We start from the raw sequence: 12,636 nt of genomic DNA on the forward strand, positions 1-12,636 counted from the left end.
GCAGATTTTCCATATTTCAGCCTGGGAAAGGTTTGATGCTTTCCTGCCAGTGCCAAGAGTTAATTGAAAACATTTCAGGATAAATTCTACTCGGGGGCCAATGCTTCCAGTCCATCATTATTCCTAGCAATAATAGAGGAGTAATACAATTATTAATAGCCATGCTGTATCCTCTTAAAATGGCCATGGTTTAGGAACCGTGTCTTCAATATTCTAAAACTCCACACAAAACCCTGAAATAAGAGTCTGGGAACTTAGAAGAAAAGCAAGCTTGGTTGCTAAATTATATATAGTTTGGATCTTCCTGTTTGGAGTGGATGCCTGGTGGTAGATGGCTGCAGTTTTATTCTCAGAGTTCTATTTTCAAGTCTAGTATTGGGTTTTGAGCAATACATACTTATGGATATTAAAATAAAATGTCTGTAAACATTGACAAAACAATTTATGCTATTTGTAATTGTGTGAGATTTTGTGACAGTGCTGGTCTGGGCAACGTACATTGTGGTAACCTCTATCAAAATTGAATTAGATTTAAATTGAAAATATAGCCCGTTTTATTCTCTATCTGCTATTTGATGGTCTCCTAAACTTTATTGAATAATGTAGAAAACTAATAGTAATTGTTGTGAACAGAAATTTTTATTTTCTTTACTTTTCCATGTGGTTGAAATGTTATTTCTTTTATTAACACCTTTCCTTCTTGTTTGAAAAACCAATGGTTAAATCTTTTTTTTTGAAACTTGATCTCTGTGGCCCTTCTAGAAATGTCAGGATAACTGAGAAAATTAGAAACACATCTCTGCCCTTGCTGTTGCCTGTTAAAAGGAGTGATTAACACTATCCAATCTTCAAATCTTTTCCTTTTTTAGTGAGGATTCACAGACAAAATGTCTATGAAAGAGTGGGTAAGTCACAGAGTATTAGCAGCACAATTTTTCGGAGTAATACTATAGCTTTAAATCTATAATAGGACATTGAGTCAATCAGTCATTTTGCTCTCTTTTTGTTCTCAAAAACTGTATGAATTTTACACGTATTCATAAATTTAAGAAATCTTTTAAAATATTCTCATGTAACCATTTTCTATGTAGGGAACACTGAAACTCACGGTATAAGAGAGTAAGAGAAGGTAAGGGCTAGAATTTTCATCTGCTCTTAGATATTCTTGTTTGCCTTCCCTTCTAGAGTATAAGCTCAGTGGAGGCAGGGACAGTTCAATCACTGCTTTTTTTCTCCTATGCCTAGAAGGGAGCCGAGTATTTATTGAGTCAATGAAATAATTTTCTGGCTCTTCTTGACTCTTGCTTTTACTTGGGGAAATAAACCCAACTAGAAGTAATTTTCTCCTTCATTAAATTATGATGGTGTGGTTTTTGTGGAGAGGAGGTCTACAACAAGATCATTTTAACTAATGATGCATAATGAGTACTTTGGGGATATTCTCTCAGATGTTAGCTAGAAATGTTACTGCTTCTACAGTGAGAATTTTAGGACTCGCCATAAAACTACACTAGAAGATGCCTCTGCCTCATTCAGTAGGTTTTGCATGAAGTCCCATCACTCCTTCAGCTCATATTGATGTTCCTCAAAATGTAATCAAGAGATGCCTGTCAAAAGCACAGATCGTCATTCTTCTGCCTTCAGTGATTCTGGTTGGGTCAGTATGAGAGTGGAGCCCAGGAATCTGCACTTTGAACAAGTTCCCCCAGATAATTGTTATGCATGCAAAGGTTTGGGGAATACCAGATGAGCTTTGACACCTGTTTATGTTAAAACTTTGGAAGGAGCTGCCATCATGCATAATATAGTATCATTATATGATATGATATTTGTGTTAGAGGAAATAGACTTTCTCTAAAATGAAGACTAACTAAAGAGTTTACCAACTGTACCAGAATTCTCAACAAAAGAAATAAAGTATTTAACCACAACCCTGTCACCCCTCTAAATGCAGCTTCCTTTCTTTTAAAATTTCAGCTTTATTAAGATATAATAGATAATTAAAATTATGAAGTATTGCAATGTTCATAGTGGTGATTTGATATACAGAAACATTTTGAAAGAATTCCCTTCACTTAGTTAACTAACATATCCATTCAGTTCAGTTCAATTCAGTTCAGTTGCTCAGTCGTGTCTGACTCTTTGCAACCCTATGAATTGCAAAATGCCAGGCCTCCCTGTCCATCACCATCTCCTGGAGTTCACTCAGACTCACGTCCATCGAGTCCGTGATGCCATCCAGCCATCTCATCCTCGGTCATCACCTTCTCTTCCTGCCCCCAATCCCTCCCAGCATCAGAGTCTTTTCCAGTGAGTTAACTCTTCACATGACATGGCCAAAGTACTGGAGCTTCAGCTTTAGCATCATTCCTTCCAAAGATATCCCAGGGCTGATCTCCTTCAGGATGGACTGGTTGGATCTCCTTGCAGTCCAAGGGACTCTCAAGTGTCTTCTCCAACACCACAGTTCAAAAGCATCAATTCTTCAGCACTCAGCCTTCTTCACAGTCCAACTCTCACATTCATCTCTTTCAGAATTTTCCACAGTTTCTTGTGATCCACACAGTCAAAGGCTTTGGCATTGTCAATAAAGCAGAAATAGATGCTTTTCTGGAACCCTCTTGCTTTTTCCATGATCCAGCAGATGTTGGCAATTTGATCTCTGGTTCCTCTGCCTTTTCGAAAACCAGCTTGAACATCAGGAAGTTCACAGTTCACGTACTGCTGAAGCCTGGCTTGGAGAATTTTGAGAATTACTTTACTAGCATGTGAGATGAGTGCAATTGTGCGGTAGTTTGAGCATTCTTTGGCATTGCCTTTCTTTGGGATTGGAATGAAAACTGACCTTTTCCAGTCCTGTGGCCACTGCTGAGTTTTCCAAATTATTGGCATATTGAGTGCAGTACTTTCACAGCATCATCTTTCAGGATTTGAAACAGCTCCACTGGAATTCCATCACCTCCACTAGCCTTGTTTGTAATGATACTTTCTAAGGCCCACTTGACTTCACTTTCCAAGATGTCTGGCTCTAGATTAGTGATCACACCATCATGATTATCTGGGTCGTGAAGATCTTTTTTGTACAATTCTTCCATGTATTCTTGCCACCTCTTCTTAATATCTTCTGCTTCTGCTAGGTCCAGACCATTTCTGTCCTTTATTGAGCCCATCTTTGCATGAACTATTCCCCTGGTGTCTCTAATTTTCTTGAAGAGATCTCTAGTCTTTTCCATTCTGTTGTTTTCCTCTATTTTTTTGCATTGATCACTGTGGAAGGCTTTCTTATCTCTTCTTGCTATTCTTTGGAACTCTGCATTCAGATGCTTATATCTTTCCTTTTCTCCTTTGCTTTTCTCTTCTCTTCTTTTCACAGCTATTTGTAAGGCCTCCCCAGACAGCCATTTTGCTTTTTTGCATTTCTTTTCCATGGGAATGGTCTTGATCCCTGTCTCCTGGACAATGTCATGAACCTCAGTCCATAGTTCATCAGGCACTCTATCTATCAGATCTAGGCCCTTAAATCTATTTTTCACTTCCACTGCATAATCATAAGGAATTTGATTTAGGTCAGACCTGAATGGTCTAGCAGTTTTCCCTACTTTCTTCAATTTAAGTCTGAATTTATGCATATACCTTTATGTATATGCATATAAGAAAATATTGGAGTTCTATTCTTTTATCAAATTTCAATTATACCAGAAAAGTGTTATCAGTTCTAATCACCATTACATTAGATGCTCAGGCCTTATTCATCTCATAGCTGGAAGTTTGTATCCTCTTATTAAATTCAACTTCTTTTCAAATACCTTATTAGTTTGCTAGGACTATCATAACAAAGACCACAAAGTAAGTGGCTTAAACAACAAATTGTCTCAGGATTCTGGAAGTTGGAAGCTGGAAGTCTGAGACTGAAGTGTCTTCAGGCTTGTTCCTTCTCAGGGCTGCAAGGAAAAGTCTGTTCCATGCCTCTCCCCTGACTTCTGGTGGTTTTCTGGCAATCTTCAGATTTCCTTAGCTTGTGGTAGCATGATTTTAATCTCTGCCTTCATCTTCACATGGTCTCCCTGTATGTGTGTGCCTGTATCTAAATTTCCCATTTCTATAAGGACACCAGGTATGTCAGTCCATTCCAGTACGATCTCATTTTAATTTCACTACATCTGCAACAACATTCTTTTTTTTTTTTTCAACATTATTTCTAAATAAGCTTTACATCCTGAGGTGCTTGGGGTTAAGATTTCAACATATGAATTTATGGAAAAAGCAATTCAACCATAACACCTCTCATCCTGGACAAGTAGGCACCAGGATCACTTAAACTTGGGGGGCCCATCTCAGGCCCAGGCCAGCTTGTCACCTTCCACAGTCTAGATGCACAGAAGTGTCCCTGCAATGGGAACCACCTCAAGAGTGGGACGGACTGTCCAACAGCATCACAGACTGAACAGGTTGGTAAGAGCCATCGCCGGGGAGTGGAGTCAATGCAAGAGGATTTAGGGAGAGCAGAGGAACAAAGGCCGAACCAGAGGAACTAAGGAGGAGGTCGGGGAAATTGCTGCTACCGGTGACATCTCCGAATTTCTGGATCTAGAACTTTAGGGCTGCCAATGACCAGGGAGATGGAGAAACTTGCCTTGAAATTGTGGTGAATTAGCAAGTATATCTTCATTTTCATGAGGCTCATATTAATATTATTTGGATAGTTGGGAGAGAACTGTGGGGTAACTCACACCACCTCCTGGCCATCCCTCTATTCTGCTATTCATTGTTGACCAAGGAAGAGGATAATGACAATGACAATTATGACATTGTCTTCATAATATGTAATATAGTTCCTGGTACATAGAGACACTTAATATTTATTGGTTGCATAAATAGCCCCAAAGGGCTAATCTTCACTTAAGACCAAGTATGTTTGTTTCCTGGGGAAAACATTCACACTGGTGGCATCACAAACAAATTAAAGTCAAATGGCATGTCTGGAATGTGCTTAGTTGACAAAAAGAATAAATGTATTCCAAAAGGTTTGGCTTCGTTCTGGGATGTTTTATACAACCTCAAATGAAAAAGGGATGTTTAAAATGAAACTCACCAACGGAGATGAAATGTCAGAGCCATATATATAGAATCCTTCAACTTTATCACTAATGAAAGCTACATCTGCCTCCTTCCCAGTGGGCAATGTTTATATCCAAAGGTGGAAAAGAGAAGTTCTAGAGACCTGATACATTTGAAATGGACTCTATTTCTACCTCTGGGTAGCCTGGTTTGTGGGTCCAATAATCATAATATATAGCACTTCAGAAAGAAATAACTACAGAAAGAATGACAAGACGGAGCCAAAGCAAAAACAATACCCAGTTGTGGATGTGACTGGTGATAGAAGCAAGATCCGATGCTGTAAAGAGCAATATTGCATAGGAACCTGGAATGTCAGGTCCATGAATCCAGGCAAATTGGAAGTGGTAAAACAGGAGATGGCAAGAGTGAACGTCGACATTCTAGGAATCAGCGAACTAAAATGGACTGAAATGGGTGAATTTACTCAGATGAGCATTATATCTACTACTGCAGGCAGGGATCCCTCAGAAGAAATGGAGTAGCCATCATGGTCAACAAAAGAGTCCGAAATGCAGTACTTGGATGAAATCTCAAAAACGACAGAATGATCTCTGTTCATCTCCAAGGCAAACCATTCAATATCACAGTTATCCAAGTCTATGCCCCAACCAGTAACGCTGAAGAAGCTGAATTTGAATGGTTCTATGAAGACCTACACGACCTTGTAGAACTAACACCGCAAAAAGATGTCCTTTTCATTATAGGGGACTGGAATGCAAAAGTAAGAAGTCAAGAAACACCTGGAGTAACAGGCAAATTTGGCCTTGGAATACAGAATGAAGCAGGGCAAAGACTAATAGAGTTTTGCCAAGAAAATGCACTGGTCATAGCAAACGCCCTCTTCCAACAACACAAGAGAAGGCTCTACACATGGACATCACCAGATGGTCAACACTGAAATCAGATCGATTATATTCCTTGCAGCCAAAGATGGAGAAGCTCTATACAGTCAACAAAAACAAGACCAGGAGCTGACTGTGGCTCAGATCATGAACTCCTTATTACCAAATTCAGACTGAAATTGAAGAAAGTAGGGAAAACCACTAGACCATTCAGCTATGACCTAAATCAAATCCCTTATGATTATATAGTGGAAGTGAGAAATAGATTTAAGGGCCTAGATCTGATAGAGTGCCTGATGAACTATGGACTGAGGTTCATGACATTGTCCAGGAGACAGGGATCAAGACCATTCCCATGGAAAAGAAATGCAAAAAAGTAAAATGGCTGTCTGGGGAGGTCTTACAAATAGCTGTGAAAAGAAGAGAAGAGAAAAGCAAAGGAGAAAAGGAAAGATATAAGCATCTGAATGCAGAGTTCCAAAGAATAGCAAGAAGAGATAAGAAAGCCTTCCACAGTGATCAATGCAAAAAAATAGAGGAAAACAACAGAATGGAAAAGACTAGAGATCTCTTCAAGAAAATTAGAGACACCAGGGGAACATTTCATGTAAAGATGGGCTCAATAAAGGACAGAAATGGTCTGGACCTAACAGAAGCAGAAGATACTAACAAGAGGTGGCAAGAATACACAGAAGAACTGTACTACAATGATCTTCATGACCAAGATAATCACGATGGTGTGAGCACTCACCTAGAGCCAGACATCCTGGAATGTGAAGTCAAGTGGGCCTTAGAAAACATCACTATGAACAAAGCTAGTGGAGGTGATGGAATTCCAGTGGAGCTGTTTCAAATCCTGAAAGATGATGCTGTGAAAGTACTGCACTCAATATGCCAATAATTTGGAAAACTCAGCAGTGGCCACAGGACTGGAAAATGTCAGTTTTCATTCCAATCCCAAAGAAAGGCAATGCCAAAGAATGCTCAAACTACCACACAATTGCACTCATCTCACATGCTAGTAAAGTAATGCTCAAAATTCTCCAAGCCAGGCTTCAGCAATATGTGAACCGTGAACTTCCAGATGTTCAAGCTGGTTTTAGAAAAGGCAGAGGAACCAGAGATCAAATTGCCAACATCTGCTGGATCATGGAAAAAGCAAGAGGGTTCCAGAAAAGCATCTATTTCTGCTTTATTGACTATGCCAAAGCCTTTGACTGTGTGGATCACAATAAACTGTGGAAAATTCTGAAAGAGATGGTAATACCAGACCACCTGACCTGCCTCTTGAGAAAGCTATATGCAGGTCAGGAAGCACCTGTTAGAACTGGGCATGGAACAAAAGACTGGTTCCAAATAGGAAAAGGAGTACGTCAAGGCTGTATATTGTCACCCTGCTTATTTAACTTCTCTACAGAGTACATCATGAGAAACGCTGGACTGGAAGAAGCACAAGCTGGAATCAAGATTGCTGGGAGAAATATCAATAACCTCAGATATGCAGATGACACCACCCTTATGGCAGAAAGTGAAGAGGAGCTAAAAAGCCTCTTGATGAAAGTGAAAGAGGAGAGTGAAAAAGTTGGCCTAAAGCTCAACATTCAGAAAACAAAGATCATGGCATCTGGTCCCATTACTTCATGGAAAATAGATGGGGAAACAGTAGAAACAGTGTCAGACTTTATTTTTTGGGGGCTCCAGAATCACTGCAGATGGTGACTGCAGCCATAAAATTAAAAGACGCTTACTCCTTGGAAGAAAAGTTATGACTAACCTAGATAGCATATGCAAAAGCAGAGACATTACTTTGACAACTAAGGTCCATCTAGTCAAGGCTATGGTTTTTCCTGTGGTCATGTATGAATGTGAGAGTTGGACTGTGAAGAAGGCTGAGCACCGAAGAATTGATGCTTTTGAACTGTGGTGTTGGAGAAGACTCTTGAGAGTCCCTTGAACTACAAGGAGATCTAACCATTCCATTCTGAAGGAGATCAGCCCTGGGATTTCTTTGGAGGGAATGATGCTGAAGCTGAAACCCCAGTACTTTGGCCACGTCATGTGAAGAGTTGACTCATTGGAAAAGACTCTGATGCTGGGAGAGATTGGGGGCAGGAGGAGAAGGGGCAACAGAGGATGAGATGGCTGGATGGCATCACGGACTCAGTGGACGTGAGTCTGAGTGACCTCTGGGAGTTGGTTATGGACAGGGAGGCCTAGCATGCTGTGATTCATGGGTTCGCAAAGAGTCAGACATGACTGAGCGACTGAACTGAACTGAACTGAACTGAGCACTTCAGATTTGATGGGCATCTATAGTATAGCATTAACTTCGTAGGATGAACTCATTTGGTTTGCTTTTTTCCCTTCAGCAGAGGTAGGGTTCAAATCGTCCCCATTCCCAGTAATAGTAACAGCTGCCATTCTTTGACCATCTGCCCATGTTCTTGTACATTAAGGTATGGAACCTCCATTCCTGTTTCTATAGGGAGTCCCTGGGTTTTCTATAAGAATTCATCAATTCTCATGGCATCATTTTTTTCTAGTCCCCTTGAAGTCTAATTTCCTATGTTTTCTGTATTCTCATCCATGTCTCTGCATCTTGGATCCTTTTATTTACATCAAGGCTAACCTGCAATGACAAAAATCTCTTTCTTCCTAAATCACATTTCCATCACTTAACAAAAACCAGAAGCATCAAGGAGAGTATATTTTTATGGGAGTTTTATAAACAACAGCAAAGAATATGTATGTAAGTTCCATGTGCTGTGCTGTGCTTAGTTGCACAATTGTGTCAGACTCTTTGCAACCCCGTGGAATGTAGCCCATCAGGCTCCTCTGTCCATGGGGATTCTCCAGGCAAGAATACTGGAGTGAGTTGCCATGCCCTCCTCCAGGGGATCTTCCCAATGCAGGAGTCAAACCGGGGTCTCCTGCATTACAGGTGGATTCTTTACCAGCTAAGCTACCACGGAATTTAAAATGAATATTAGATATTCCCTGTTGTCTGTAAGTCCATCCACTATTTCTGTGACACCATGTTCCATCTTTTGCCGTGCTGCTGCGTCTTACCTCAGTCTCCACTTTCTTATTCTCTTCTCCTCTAACTTCTGATTTCCTCACTATACATTATGGTTACTTCTCATAAAAAACACTTGAATTACCTTTTTATGTTCTCAAGTCAAGCTTTCCATTCTGAAGCCTCTTATTCTACCCAACAGTTTATCCAAGTTCTCCCTATATAGGCCATTTCTTCCCTAAGAGGAACTTTGGTTCTAGCTGGAAAAATAAGTTTTTTACTTTGCTTTTATCTCATAGCAATTCACTAATGGTAGATATAATTGATTACCTCAGTTTTCTATTTTCCCCCAAAAGCCAGTGGTATGTATTGTTAATTCTAAGAAAAGATGGATTGAAAAGAAAGATATGAGTAGCAAAACAGAGCAAATGATTTATGGCACAGCTTGGAAGTGGTGGAGGGAAGAAAGTCTTAGGAAAAGTGATTTTTTTTTCTTTAGGAGGATAATGTAGACTAACTTTAAACATTGAGAAAAACTAATGAATATATGGGTTAAATTTTAAGACAAACACTAAGAAAAATAGAAATGAAATGTATAACTTTCTAACAATTAGGAGAGTTAGGGTGGGAGGCGAGGCACACAGCAAAATGACAGAAACATGGTAAATTTAAAACATAGGGCTTCCCTGGTGGCTCAGTGGTAAAGAATCCACCTGCCAATGCAGAAGCCACAGGTTCAATCCCTGATCCAGGAAGATCCCACATGCTGGGGATATAGCCCGTGTGCCACAACTAATGAGCCTGTGCTCTAGAACCCAGGAGCAGCAATTACTGAAGCCCAAGTGCCCTACAATTGTGCAACAAGTGAAGTCATCACAATGAGAAGCCAGTACACCACAGAGAGAGAGTAGCCCCACTGTCCACAACTAGGGAAAAGTTAACATAGCAATGACCACCCAAGAGAGGGAAAAACAAATTTTTTCTAAAAAGTGAGCTAAGAATTTAGTTCAAGAACCCAAAAAAGTAAGAAAGAAAAACATAAAGTAGAAATAAGAAACCAATAATGATACAGCAAAAATTAACAATAGAAGAGACAATCCCAGTATGAATTTCATAGATGAAACTCAAGAAAACATTGTTGAAAAAAATAATATGAGCAAAACATCAAAAGAAAGAAGGCACATAAAAGATTAAGAAAGAAGGAAGACATAAACATAAAATTTAGAGACTAAAAATTTGAAAGGGACTAATTTATACAATGCAATATTAATGTTTTAGGAACCTAGGTTAAATTGATTTTATTTTGTAAAATTATAAATCACCAACAATAGCTCATGAAGTATAATTGCTCAGTAGACCAATAGTGAAAAAACGTTTCCTTAATTTCATAAAGCATGTACTAGAAACCTATATCAAACATCATAATAGAAACAGAACTATTTCTCCTAATGTCAGGAAACAAGGAGAATGGCCACCTCTTATCATGCCTTCCTATTTAACATTATACTGGCAATTCTAGCCAGGGAAATATGACATAAAAATTAATTATGAGGCATAAATACTATAAACATTAGAAGGGCTTTCCTGGTGGCTCAACCAGTAAAGAATTCACCTGCAGTGTGGGAGACCTGGGTTCAATCCTTGGGTTGGAAAGATCCCCTGGAGGAGGGCATGGCAACCCACTCCATTCTTGCCTAGAGAACACCCATGGACAGAGGGGCCTGGTGGGCTACTGTCCATGGGGTCGCAAAGAGTTGGACACCACTGAGTGCCTAAACACAGCACAGCACAGAAAGGAAAAAATTGTATTAGCAGTTTTCAAAAGTGGTACATGAATTCCTGGAGGGCCCTCAATAACTGTCAAGGTTGCCATGAGGTAAAAACTGTTTTCATAATAATCCTCAGGCACTATTTTCTTTTTTCACTGTATTGGCATTTGACTGTTGGAGCAAAAGCAATGGTGACTAAAACTGGTATTGATTTAGCACACGTCAAGGCAATAGTACCAAACTATACTAGTAGTCATACTCATCACTGCCTTGCACTACTACTAAAAAAAACTGACAGTGAAACAATAGAAATTTTGTTTAAACTCAACACTAGAGTACACGTCTTTTTAACATTCTGTATGACAAAATGGGGAGAACATGTATTTTTGCTTCATTGAATGCTTTACTCAAGGAAAAACATCTGTGTGTTTGTGTGGTTGTTTGGGATGTGAACTGAAGTAGCCATTTACCATTAAATACTGCTTTTATGTAAAAGAATGAAAGATAAACTATTTTTATTCAAACTTGGATATTTGGCAAATATTTTTGTTAGAAATAAACACAGTCAAAGGAAAATCACAGGATTTGTTGTCAACATAACATTAGATCTTGCATGCAAAAATGAGAATTTTGGAAAACTTGTATCTCTCAATATGAACCTAATATATTTCCAATAATTAGAGAATTTTAGGATGAAATTGGCAGTGATATTAACAAGCATTGTTTATTTATATTATAAATTTGTATGTGTTGATATTTGAATTATCTTCATAATTCAGTAACAAATATTTTTCAAAATGGGCTGCCCTGATAGCTCAGTTGGTAAAGAATCTGCCTGCAGTGCAGGAGACCTGGGTTCAATCCCTGGGTTGGGAAGATCCCCTGGAGAAGGGAAAGGCTACCCATTCCAGTATTTTGGCCTGTATAATTCCATGGACTATACAGTTCAAAGAGTTGCAAAGAGTTAGACAAGACTGAGCAACTTGCACTTTCATTTTTCAAAAACCAAATAGATTTAAAATCATGCATAAATGAAAGTTCCATTAAAATGGAAAGATAGAAGAATTAACATCATAGATTATGAAATAGTTATTGATATGTTTTCAGATTCTACCTAACAATTAAGCTTTAAAAATCTACCACTAATTGACTATTGTAGTATATCAAAGAAGAATGTCCATAATTATCTGAAAAGACAATTAAATTATCCCTGCTTTACATATATATATACACATATACATATATATATATAGTGTATCTCTTATATTGTATAGGAATAGATTGAACATAGAAGCAGATATAGAAATTTAGCTGCCTTTTTACTACTTTTTTTAAAAAGACATTTTCCATTAAAATATATTATTTATCTTAACAAGTATAAGTTTCTCATTCTTAATTACTTATTTTACATTTTTAAAATGTATTTGTCTTTATATATAATATGGTAAATATGAGCATGGGGCTTCCCAGGTGGCTCAGTGGTAAAGAATCTGCCTGTCGATGCAGGAGACACAAGTTCGATCTCTGGGTCAGAAAGATCCTCTGGAGAAGGAAATGGTGGCTCACTCCAATATCCTTGCTGGGATAATCCCATGGATATGGGATTAATTTTTTAAAGTATATATCCATAAATGGGACTACTACAGTTCATGGGGTTTCGAAGAGTCAGACAGGACTGAGCGACTGAGAAGAGCACAACAGCAAATATGGATGTACAGAGCCCACTGGGTTAATCTTGCCCAAAAAAGGTCTGGCCTTTGCCCTCAGCTTCTGGAGGTAATTTTTATTTGCTTGGAGGTCTTGGATTAAACAGGTAGTAAGGAAGTTATTTGGAGAAGGAAATGTCAACTCACTCCAGTACTCTTGCCTGAAAATCCCATGGACACAG

The sequence above is a fragment of the Capricornis sumatraensis genome, chromosome 6, assembly GCF_032405125.1.
Source record: "Capricornis sumatraensis isolate serow.1 chromosome 6, serow.2, whole genome shotgun sequence".
Taxonomy (NCBI): domain Eukaryota; kingdom Metazoa; phylum Chordata; class Mammalia; order Artiodactyla; family Bovidae; genus Capricornis; species Capricornis sumatraensis.